Source organism: Cuculus canorus, chromosome 1 (genome assembly GCF_017976375.1).
Source record: "Cuculus canorus isolate bCucCan1 chromosome 1, bCucCan1.pri, whole genome shotgun sequence".
Classification (NCBI taxonomy): domain Eukaryota; kingdom Metazoa; phylum Chordata; class Aves; order Cuculiformes; family Cuculidae; genus Cuculus; species Cuculus canorus.
In genome coordinates this window covers 120,342,846-120,355,659 of record NC_071401.1, presented here as the reverse complement: position 1 = coordinate 120,355,659, position 12,814 = coordinate 120,342,846, and the positions used below count along the sequence as shown (strand labels likewise).

General features: G+C 37.1%; 1 protein-coding gene across 20 annotated transcripts in view; it reads left to right on the top strand.

The window, feature by feature from the left end:
- The window catches only part of ZBTB20 (zinc finger and BTB domain containing 20), a 492,045-nt gene that overhangs the window by 73,012 nt on the left and 406,219 nt on the right, over nucleotides 1–12,814 (top strand). The window contains exon 1 of one of the 20 annotated variants that reach the window (XM_054088560.1): nucleotides 4,925–5,053. The exons of 18 other annotated variants lie outside the window; for them this stretch is intronic. The gene's annotated coding sequence lies outside the window, so the exon portion shown is untranslated. Of the gene's footprint in view, nucleotides 1–4,924; nucleotides 5,054–12,814 lie in introns of those variants that run through there. One more of the 20 variants, XM_054088581.1, reaches the window with a different exon arrangement.

Here is a 12,814-nt window from a genome sequence, read left to right as displayed (position 1 = left end):
GGAGATCTCTCAAGCACAGAGTGACTAGATACTCGAGAAATATTTCAAGTAACAGACTGTGGACTTTGCCCAGTTAATGTTAAAAGTATCCTAAATGACAGCAGGGGAGTCAGTTTGGTTGTCATATAAAGCTGCAGAGAGAGCTGGAGATGAACAGAAAGTACTGAAAATCTGGCCCTGAGACAGTAAATGGAAGTGCGAAGTGGATGAGAGTGAGAATTGACGAAGGAAGTTAGAAACAAAGTGCAAAATAAGGGTTGTCATACCAGAACCACTTCTAATGGTGTTTACACTGTCATAAGCCTAATGAATGTGGATATTTCTTCTCTGATGCATGTTAGCCATATTGTAAGAGCGTGTGACAGGTTCATAGAAAGAGAAGAGCATCTGAATAAAAGGGTATACAAGTTGGACTCTAACCTCAGAGACACAGTGCTACTTTTACACAGTTCCCATCCTGCTGTTCTGCTCTGCTTTCACTGCCTGTTGTGAACAAGGATCTTTTTTCCTTGTCATTTACTTATTTAATCAAGTTATTAAGATAATACTATCAACTTCCTGGGAGAACTGCCATAAACAGTTTGATTTTCTTATTTTCCAAGGGAAAAAAAAAACAACCCAACCTATGTTCAGGTACAATTCTGGGAGTCTACTGTACATTGCATTCATGTCAGAGCTTCAGTTTTCCATTTTCAACCTAGATAACAGAGGACAGTTTTCAAGCACTGCTGCTAGTGGTGCACTGGGCTGGCTGTTTCTCTCCACAAACAGAAATCTGTCCCATTTCCTGCTAAGGATTCTGTGCAGGGTTGTCCAGTAGGTAATTTCCTGTAGTAAACACTGCAATAATTAGAGTTACTGTTCCAGAGCACTGAACTTTCAGTGTCTTTTATTACTGCATCACAGAAATCATACAAGAAGGAACTGCAGCCAGATGTGGCTATTGTTACTAATTTCAATTGTGCTAAAGCAAATATGCCATGTGAAAAATACAGAAACTAGATGGTCCTGTATTTGTAACCATTTACATTATTAACATGCCCTTAAACTATAGATGCAAAAACAAGCATGTAATTTAAGAGCAAAGAGTATAATCTAACAAAACCGGTTAAAACCTCAGTTCCAAAAAAACCCACATTGCTTTCTTGTGCTTTTCTTATTTAGGAAGTAGTTTATTTTTATTAAGGACCAGGTTTAAAAGTATGTTTTTAGGAAACTACTGGCATTGCAGACAATCAGTAAGGTCTAGTGTAATAGATAGTATTAAAATGAGCATAGTATTTAAATTAGAAAAATTCAGAAACGTAGTGATGTTAAGAATGCACATTGAGAAGCCCTGCAAAAGACTCAATGAGATTTGGCTCAAATTATCTGCCTTGGTTTATAGAGGGCAATATTTTCCTTAATTTGATTTGAATATTTTTTTTTTTTGATAGAGAGGTCAGAAGCAGAGAATTTGAGGGAGAATGTTCTATTTAAAACTGGCAAAAGTGGGAAGAGAAATTCTTGAGGTGTGTTCTTTTTATGTTTACCATATTTCTTCATTGTATAAAGTGGTCTACTTACAATGCCACGATGTGTTTGGAATGAACAGTAGAGTGCTATATTTCACTGTATGATCTGTCTATAGAAAGTGCTAGCTTTCAGATCAGCTGTTTACATTTTTTTGAAAAAGCTCCCATCTGTTACATCAAACTTGTTAATATAGGTCTACACGATACAATAACATTAATGCTTTAAGTATCCAAATGAAATGTCAGAGTTCAGTTGCAGATACCAAATTCAAATGTGGCAGTGTCCTGAATCCACCTCTACTGCTAACAGGCCATTTAATAATCCGTGTAAGTATCCATAGATGTCTAAGTCTTTGAAGGTCTGTGAGGGGCCAGATGTACAAATGCAGTCACAACATCAAATCCTCACAAAAGCTTTTCCACTACGCTAGCATGACCACATAAAATTTGGCCTCGTTTTTTTTTTTTTTGGCTCTGCAGCTACAGCACTGTCAAGACCTATTTAGAGTGAAAATAGGCTCGGTAAGGGAGTCTCTGAGCTTCATGCTGTTCCCTGTGAAGTTACAGGCAAAGTGAATACATAAACCCAAGATATACCTTACTTCCCATGAGTACTTTGCCCCTCGTTTGAAAGAAAATAAAAACAAACAACTCCAAACTCACAGACTTTAGGGTATGGTTTGTTTGGTTTTTGTTATGGTTTTCTTTGTTTCAATTTAGAATATAACCGAGTCCTTGATATTTTTATTTCTCGTATGAGCTGCTGTAGTTTATTATTATAGTGGCCATCTGACTAGAATGAAGATGTATGCTCCTGTTTTGATCCTTGTAATGATGGAAAGCGAAATGTAAGTTTGTTATATTACCTTTCTTGTTTCTCCTCTTTTGTATCCATGGTTTTTTAATTTACATTGCATTGTGAATGAAACCCCTTATCTTCTGTTATGTTTTTTTCCTGCCACTCAAATTTTGCATCAACACAAAAGGTTTGTTCTCCAGTTCGTGTTCAGTATTTGGTCACGTTCATTATGAGGTGTATCTAGAATACACAGATCACATATTGTACATAAAATATAATTTCTCACTGCATTTTCCTTGATATCTTATTATTAAGGGCTATTTTTTAGTGGATAGAAACCCAGTCCATGCATAAAACTGCATTCAAATGAGCTTTGCACATCTAATCATATCTATTTTTATTCCCAAATGCTCAGTGATCAACAGTAATTTCAAGTACAATGGTTATAAATCATATTACTCATAAACACAATGAAACTGGCTCAATAGGACCATGCAGAGGGTTAATAGTCCAATAATAATTAAAATAATCCTCTTCAATTCTGTAATAACTTTGGCCACCTGCCTTCATCCAACCCCCAACACCACTCTCAGCACTCCTGAAAAAAATATTCACATTACAGACAATCTTTTGTAACAGATTAACATAACATATCTGGAACATTACTCAGATTTTTGGGCAATGGCAGTCTGAACATGTTCATAACTTAAGCTTTTTTCTCGACAGCATCCTGCTGTTAATTCTTGACTTTGTAACTGGAAAGTGCTGCCTGTGGTAACACAGGGAACGTTATGTAAGTATAGAGGGGCTGTGCTGAACAGAAACGTCCAGTGGTTTAAGGGGCTTACACAGATAAATTCCACATTGTAAGGACTGAAATTTTACACTCGCTTTCAGATTTAAATGACTACGATACCTATTTAATAGATTATTGTAGTCATGATAGTGAATTACACAAATATGGATGCACAGGTGGCTGTACAAGAGAGATGTTAAAAGTGTAGCATTTTTTTTCTTTAAAACATGAGATGATGTAATGTCTCTGGGTCAGAAACAGTAACATAATCATCTAAGCACAAGACTGGAAGTTAGGAAGCCTTTTTTTATTTCTCTTCTCTATCTCATCCCGATTCTTTTTTCAGATAGGTTTTTTCACTTGTGAAGTAGGAATCATGCCAGTGAGATTTAGGATGGAAAGTGTTTGGGGTAGCAGTTATTATTGTTGAGGTATGACACAGTCTTCAATTTATCATCCCCGTTTTTTAGGTGACTAGAACTACAAATTACTGTCTGCTATAAATGGGATTTAATATATATTGTCCGTTGGTAAAATAATTGGCATCTCTAAAGAATCAGTAAGCAAACAGACAAGAAATTTTTGCTAGTACATATTGTAATTCCCATTTTAAAATGACCTAATAAAGATTGCCTTTTAAATAGAGCTATTTGAGGGTATCAGGGGCATGTTGTACTAAAAAGAAAAAAAAAGAGTGAAAGAATTCCCTCTGTCATTTGAAAAAGACCATTTAGCCTCTGAACATATTTACTCCACACTAAATAATAGATGCTATTCTCAGATAAATAGAACATGGTCTATATCCTTCTATTAAAAACTGTTTTATTTTGTCTAAATACTTCACCCACTCCATCTACCTGCCCCCAGAACAACAGGCAGATCTGACTAGTATGTGTTGTAAGTAAATTTTAGGAGTGTCATATAAATTATTAATTTAATAAAGTTAATATTTAAATATAACTTTTTAATCATTAACAAAAGTGGAAAGTTCAGACTTAAGATATTCTTTTTCCTCCCCATAAATATAAACATTAACAAATCAGTCTAATTCCTATGCATAATGTCTGTTTCTCTGTTTTGGAAAGTTAACGGAAGTAGATGGATATGAAGATATTTTTCTGGCAAAGTATTAAGATTACTTTCATGCCCTTAAAAAATCATCCAAAAGTGTTATTGGCAGAGTAGTACCTGCAGTAGGAATTATTAGCCTTAGCATTATTTACATATGGATACAGTCATCACTGTTAACTGAGAGTTTTTCCATTTGCTTTCTCATCCTCTTACCTGGGGAAAGAGTTGAGGCCACTGGGTTTTTTTGGTAGATCTTGTTTGTTGAGCATAGATCGCTTTGGAACAGACAGGTCAAATAAATAAATAGGGCATTCATGGAGGAAGGTGGTAAGATCTGAGGTGCAAATTTATTCCTAGGAACAGCCACTCCACTACTTTGGCCCTAGAACATCCTTCTGCTCATTGATAAATGAGCCAGTCGGCTGCTCACTTCTGCCGTGCTTCCTGATGGCAGGGTCTGTGGTCAGAGTCTTGCTCCTTAGCAGCCCTCTCCTTTCTCTCCCCTCAGCTGTGAGGCAGTGAGAGCTGGTCTTTAGCTGCTGCATTAAATACCAATTCTTCTCTGCTGATAAGAGATAACCTTTTATAATAATGATGCAAATACTGGTTGGGAAACTGTTAGCATATTACTTTCATTTTAAACAGTGACTTGCTAAAACTGAGAAGCATGAGCGTGGTAGCGCTGTTTCTAGCTGTTGGCTCAATGCTAACTGCTGGGCTTGCGATAAGCATGTACGATTCAGGCTCGTTCGCTACACAGCACTGGTTTGTTTTAAAGCAAAGTTCAGTGCTTTTGCGTGCACCTAATGGGTGCTTTTTGCCAGTAACTGAAGAAAGAGGAGAAGCTTGAATTTGCAAAATCTGATTCTTGAGGTAATGTAGCTCTCTCATTCCTTTTAGGACTTGGAAAGTGATTGAGTGAAAGTGTTGGTGCTTTTTTTTCTTGCGACTCCACTGGTATCCTGTGATTTCTTTAGGGAACTTCTTCCCTGGTTTTATTTCGCAAAAATGCATTCCGTAACTTTCTATGTATAGAATGGAAGCTGTTAGTCTAAGTCATTCTTTTGCGGGAGAGACAAGACAATGTATCTTTCGTTCCTGTTGTCTGTTTTAATGTTGGAAGAGGCATTACTTTAATTTTTTGTTAACCAGTTTCCATTTTGCAAGAGGTATTTGAAATATGACTTCACAGTTGCTTCAGAACTTCAAGATCCTATCATACAGTGTATTGCCAGATTTTGCCGATGTATGCAAATCTGCATAAAAAAATAAGGCATTTTTGTATCCCCAAATCTGATCTCTGGGTTGACAGAGAAAACTATAGAAGCGCTTTGTTTTTTTAAAAGTTATTTCAGCCACAGACAGATTAATTTTCACTGGGATTCAGAGGTATTTCCTTTTCTGAATAGTAGGCTGTGTGATCAAAGTCTGATAGGAGACTTTTATCACTTTTCTTGGAAGAAATCTCATTTTGATGTGAGTTTTATTTATAACCATTATTTATGTTGTGATAGCGCCTTGAGTATTCCTGCAGGGCCTCCACTGTGGGCTAAGAGCTGCACAAATCTCAGCTAGACTTAGCAACCCACGGCCATTTGTTTAGTCTGCCAGTAGCTCAGGAAACGGTGGCCAACTGTCAGACTACCTGGACACTAAGAAGCATTGAGTTCTGTTTGTCCCCTTTGTCTGTTTGACTCAGGTCTGGCAGTGTGCACCTCACCTTTTGTGAGTGTGTGTGCTGATTAGCCTGCACATGTAGACCTTCATCAGTCATTGGTTTGCCTCTTAGAACAGGAATCAAGAGAACCCTGAAGAGCAAGATCTACTGTGAGATAGGATAGGGGTATATAGCTCGCTTATCTAAACGCGAAGCATTTTATCTAGGAACCTAGGCTGGGTGGAAGGAATAGGCAGAAGAAAGGGGGAGCCTTCTCTGGTGATTGACTTGGCCACGTATCTGAGTAGAGAGGGAATCACCCTCTCAAGATGCTCAGCTCATTCCAGTGGTGTTTTAAGGAGGAGCCTAGGCAACAGTGTCTTTTGGATGGCCAAAGTTATGTGAGATGACTTTACCCTTAATACCTCTATGTTTTTATTTTACTACTTCCAAAGTGAGGATAATCTATTTCTATTTAATTTTGGTTTACAGTGCTTGAGTTTCTTGGTGTTAGTTTGTTTTACAGTGCTTTGAATTTCTTGATATTCTCTTCTTTTGTGTTAGAGTTACACAAATGCAAAGTAGCATGATGTTTGAAATTGCTAAGTTAATGGGGCAGAGGTAATACTATTTTTTTTTAAGAGGACTTTATATTAATTAATAGAAAGAAAAGAAGGCTTTGCTGTTACAGCAGTGAGTCTAGCTTGAGATAAAAGTTCAGCACTGCATGTTGTCACAGATTTCCTGAGTAACTCCAGTCTATGTGTCCCAACTCATCTGAAAAAGTAGTTCCTGCTCTTTCACTCTTTGGCCGATGTGCCTAAAAAGTTGTTTCTAGTGATGACTGTCCCTCAGCCTGTGTCACTGTAGTGCCTAATACATCGACCTCACTGCGATCTCTGAACTCTGCTGCAATATAAATTACTTGTTACCTGAAAACATAATTTTGTATTACAGAAACTTTGTTTTGTCTCATTTAACGTGATGGCAGAAGCTTCGATAATCCACTGAAGTAGAAGAGAAGTGGAGATAATTTTGTGCAAGTTCAAGGAAAATATATGTAAAAGTTATATACGTAGATCATATTAGAATAATAATATCAAGTGGATCACATGTTTTGAGAGGTATCACCTCAAGAATCGGATCTCTTATTGCACAGCAGAGTTTGTAAATTGAGCAGTGAGTTAGTTATCCCTGAATCTCATTGATTTTGATAGGATTACAGCAAAGATCAATTTGATCCACAACTATTTGTTCACTTTTGCTGGTGAACTTTGAGCTAAAATTGTGGAGTCCCTTTTGGATTGTTTCCTTCAGATCTTAAATCTGTGCAAACTTTGTATTTGTTCTATAAAATATGAGGCTTTCTTGTAATGCAGGTATCTACTATCTTGCAATATAGCTCCCAACATGGTTTTAATCCAAATACTATGTATTGATGTATTGCAGCTAAGGTTTTTGCTAGACCAACTGTCTTCATGTCCTTAAAGCAGGATGAATGTTAGAACTAAAAATGTCCTACTGATCTGAATATCTCAGTCTTCATATTGATTGATATAATAGTTATTTTTATAATAATGTAAATTTTTAATTAGGCCCATTCTTGTTTCTTCATTTCTATGTACTGATTTTTACATACTAGTCATTATATAAAAAAAAATACTGTATCTGTAACGAATGATAGAAACGACAGGAAAAACATAAGGGAAAAGGTGATGTCAGGACTGGAGCTGTGTTGTGGGTGTCATATTTAGTACTGTACTAAATACAGTACTTTTCTTCTAGTTCCCCTAATGTTTAGACTACAGGAACCTACTGCAGCATGAAGGAACTGTTTTGTGTCCAGAAGTCATTGTGAAGTGGCAAATATTGAATTTTTAATGTCCCCCACTGAATATAACTGGGAAAACATACATTTTCTAAGAGGTTTTGTAGATTGTTTTGTTCTTTGGGTTTTTTCCTAGAGGAAATGTGAGCTGGATTTCTCTGTTGTGAGGCATTTTAGGGTATGCCATAGAAGTATTGCACATGTATTGCAATAATATTGAAAAACTCAGTAATGTAGGAGAATAAAAAGAATGTGAAATAGGCTCAATTTTGTTTTGTTTTTGTTTTTCAAAATAAAAACTGTTTTGAATGTCACTTGACAAAACATCAACAGAAGATACCGTGAAACGCTTTGGAACTGATAGTTTGTCAGGGATTGTAATAAACAGTAAGGGCTCTTTGTAATAATCCTGAAAATGCTTCACCTGTAGAAAAAAATGCTTTGCTGTGATCATATATTTTTGCAGAAAACAAGTTTGCTATTTGTTCGAGTCTTAGTAGTTGTCTAAGCTACCTCTCTATAAAAGGATTTATAGATATATTGACAAATTACACAGCAGAAAAAAATGCTAAAACTTATTCAATACATACACGATTCTTTGCCTTTTGATTGACTTTTCCTTCTTAACTGGGCTATCATGGGATTCAGAAGCAACTGGAGGCAACTTGTCCTGGATCTTCCTTCACGTGGAAGGTGATCTCAGAAAAACATATTTTGGATAAAAGTGAATTATTTGCTTGTTAGAGATCAAGGGCTAGAGTTAAGGCTAAGGTATACACTCTTCCCTTTGGGAAAGTTACTCTAACTACTTGTTTCAAGGGTATGTGGTAAAAAAGAGCCGCTGGTACCTGAAGAGGCTCAAATAATTTGAAGGTTAAGAAGGTTCTGGCTGGAACAAAGAGGCTAAATCCCTTCTTCTCCTCCTTCCAAAGCAGTAAGAATTGCACCAGCACTGCTTATGAATCTTTTTGTCTAAGCCTAATTCAGTTGGGGCTGAAGGATTTTCCCTTATCTGGCTCTTGGCGTAGCTTTGATTCACTTTCTAAATAGGAGGAGCATGGAAAATAGTATATATTTCTCTTCATAACTAAGGGCTAAAGTCAAAATCTCCTCTCCAGTGGTAATTTCTGAACATCAGTACAACCAAAATGGCTGTAGCTATATCTAGGTAACTAGGATCCCTCCTCCGAGCCACTCTGCAGCTTCTCCAGGCAAACCTGGATCTCATTTGGCTGAGTGATTCTCCTTTGGTACCACCTGCTGCTCATATGCACAGGACATCCTTACCTGGGGCTTCCAGCTAGCATTGTGTAAGAACACGCTGGAAAGGCTGCATAATTCATGAGGCTAGATGACTTCCCTGCCTCATGAAAAATGACCTGAAAGCACTCCTAAACTCAAAAATCCTACTTTGTCTTTTGGGTCTGGTAACATACAAAAGGTTTGGGGGGAATTTGCTGTATGCTTTGTTGCAGTTGCCTCCACTGTGAAACTTCAACAATTAAGAAAGTAACCTTTTCCTTCAACTGGATGTCTGCTGAGGCTTTCAGAGGAAGATTTGAAATAAAAACATAAAGGAGGGATGGGCATTGTGCATATATCCCTAATTCTGCCTCTGTGGTTTGCCATAGTATTTATAAGATAATCTTTATCTCCACCATCCACAATATTTCAGTCTTTTCTGTACATGTCTTCTGTTTATCCTTATTTTCTGTAGCATTAGGTATACTTAGAAATACATGTTTTACTTATACACTGTTCTCTATGTGTCAAACAGAATTTGTAAGTCATTTATGTGAGCAGTACACAGTAAACCATTTTCACACGGTGTACTAAATATTAAATATACAGCATAACGTGCTAATAAAATGTTGCTAACATAAGTAGGCCACCTAAATTAGAGGATAAGCCAGCTCTGTGATTAACTGCCTCATCTCCTGAACTGCACCTTTGGAAGGCTTTGGTAGGCAAAGAAGTATAGTACATTAATAGTGACAAAATTGCTAAGATCTAAACCCAGAAAAAAACCCAAATTGTGTTGGACCATTAATAACAATTAAGAGTAGATTAATAAATATGTTATCAGATGTCACATTTATATGCATTTGTAGCAATGATGAGGGAATAGCAGTCTGTGAATACCTTGTTAAATATTACCATAACGCTCTTCTGAAGACTTCTGCTTGCATGCAAAACTCTAGAGTAGCTTTTTAGGGCATGTCTCATATGTGCAGTTTCAGCATATATGCATATGTCTTTATTAATCCAGGGCTTCAAAAGCAATATTATAAGTAATTTCCTAAAAAAAAGCTAGTTAAGAAAAATTGCATGAGATTCACAGCCACATTTCTTCTGTGATGATGATGATGTAACTTTTTTTCTGGATGTTGTTGACTGTATGGTTGGACTCGATGATCCAGTGAGTCCTTTCCAAGCTGGTGATTCTATGATTCTATGATTCTATGATGGCTTGAGGTTACTGGGGAGGAGATGCCATTGTTTTATGCTACTGAATGCTGGAGACTTAAAAGGATATGTGCTAACTTCAGCAGGTATAAAAATGTTGCCAGTTTAACCATCAAGGAACCTGGAATTTCCCTAATTTTCAGCCTGTCGCTGGGGATGGCTGCCTTACATCAGCACTGGATGAGGCAGAACAATGTGTCAGAAGGAGGAAGAACAAAGATGGTCTCAGCTGGAGATTGATCATCAGGGCCCAATGGCATTGACTTTATGCTATTATTTGAGGCACAAACTAGGTTTACTTCATCAGGGTAGCTTTCTTCAATGAAGAAAATGGGATTGTACCTGGGACTACTTTGTCCTTCTTTGTAAAATTTCTGTTTGGAGCCTTCACCAGGTTCTTCTTCCAAATCTAGCATCTTCCTAGCAGATGTACAGAAACAGGAGAGCATGCATATGCTTCACAGGAATCTTGTTTTCACTCAGTTGCAACTCATAAACAGCCGGCTTATACACTAGGGAACATGTGAATACAGGATCTTTATACTAAAATTGTATTTGTGTGTTTAGAATTCCACAAAGGTCAAATTAGAGGAAAGTATTTTGGGGTTAATAAGAAATGTGTGTTCTTCAAAACAACCCCACCTCAAAAAAAAAAAAGTCCACAGCCTTATAAAATATCAGTTTTATGTCCTAAAATAAAACATGTATTTCATGCTCTAAAAGTCTGAGGTTTGTACTGAAAAAGATTAAGTAAATAATTCAGAATTTGTTGTGTTTACCTGTTAATAATTAAGCAGGTTAGTCTGTGTACTTTTTATAGACATTGAACTTTATTTATTTATTTTTATTTACTTGGCTCATGTTCTCATTTTTTAAGTTTGAAGAAGTTTCTGCCAAGGAAGAGATCACAAGAGAAAAGGCATCAAGGAGTTAAGTGTTGTACAGGAAGCAAAATCTATAGGGACACATACTCTCTGGAGAGAATGGAGATTTGCCATCTTATGCTTCACTTCTGCATTCCCCCAGATTAGTTTTTAGTGCTTTAAGGGAACTGATTTTTAAAGGTAGTAATGATTTTTCAGACAAAACCAACACCTTTGAATGCTACTTTGCGATGCCAGTGACCAGAGATAGGGTAGTCTGTCTTTGTCATGAGGTGACGTTTGGTTTCTCTCTGTCGAAGAAAAATTTTGGCCCTGTTTTGTATCAGAAATAGAACAGGTATTTGGGGGAAAGAATCAGGTAACAGACACATTGTATATCTGTTTTCTTGTGGTGTGAGTGAGTTACAGTCTAGTGAAGTGTTGTAAGCTGATGGCTGTAAAGTCTGAAATCTTTGTTGTTTGAGGGGGTACAGAGAGGCCAAAAGCAGCATGAACTGCTATCCTAGGAACATTTAGATCCATCCATGTGAGATTGCATCCTACAGCAAGTGATAGTTTAGTCCACGTAGATCAGTTGGGGCATCTTTGCTTTCGGTAGTAATGAACAGACCGATACTTTCTCAGGTTCACCTTGAATCTCAGTGTCTGTCACTTGAGAAAAGAACATGAGGAGCAGCAAAATAAATCTGTTTTCCATCCAGTAATTTTCAGTTGCTGTTTACGCAGTCTAGACTTGAGCATAGACTGAAACAGAGAAGAGAAGTGATTTGAGGTTGGGTTTGAGTTTTTCCTTCCCCTGCCAGGCAGTGATCCACCCCAGTGCTAATCACATTCCCTCCCTGCCTTAAGCAAAGTCATTGCCTAATTTTTTTGAATGTTTGAACTGTTCCTTTGGTCTTGGCAGAGTAAGATATCATTTGATATTTTCACTCACCTTTTCCAAAGGGGAGATAAAGCACAGGGTAGTGAGAAAAGTCAGTTGAAATGATTGGCATTAAAAGACAAAAGCTGCTGAAATGTGAGAGTGATCTTTGGACTGTATATTAAAAACCAAAGATTTAAAAAGACTGTTTATGTGAGAATTAATAGCCTGATTTTGTTGACAGTTGAAGTCTTCATCTGTTACCATGGTATGTTTTAATTCACTGTCTGTATTAGTATTTCCTTCTGAAGAAATACACAGGGTAGTTCCTAGTAACTCTACTGTTAAAAATACCATTTGCTTCTCATGTTTCAGGTGATGTTTTCTGCTTAAGTTATGGTACATAAAGCTAAGAGGGGGTTAACCTGAACGATAGTGTTACAGATTTCCCCTCTTTTCAATCCTGTAACTGTTGCCTTCAAAGGTCATTTTGTCCTGGGCCTAGACAGTTAATCCAGGTATTCCATGGAGATAAATATGGGCAGATAGTTCTTTTCGAATTTAGATGTGCACAGGGAACTTAAATCGTTTTCTGAAAGACTTTTTCATGCATTAAGAATGGTACTGTAACACTGTTGTTCCTTTAAACTTTTTCTGTACGTGTACGAAGCTTCCCTTCCTGCAAAAAATCCAATTCATATCTTATACTTATGGGCCAGGTCAGTGGTCTGTTTGGGCGGTTGTGTTCAGAAAGTCTCTAGAGTATGTCTTTATCATGGAGTTTAATGCTAGTGATTTGATTTATTTCTATTTCCGCCCCCCCCCCCCCCCGCCCCCGGGCAGGCAAGCTTGACTCTTGAAACAGGCTAAAGAGATCTCAACTCTAGTTCTCAGTGGACCAAAGTTCATATCACAAAAAATATCACTGCAGTCAATA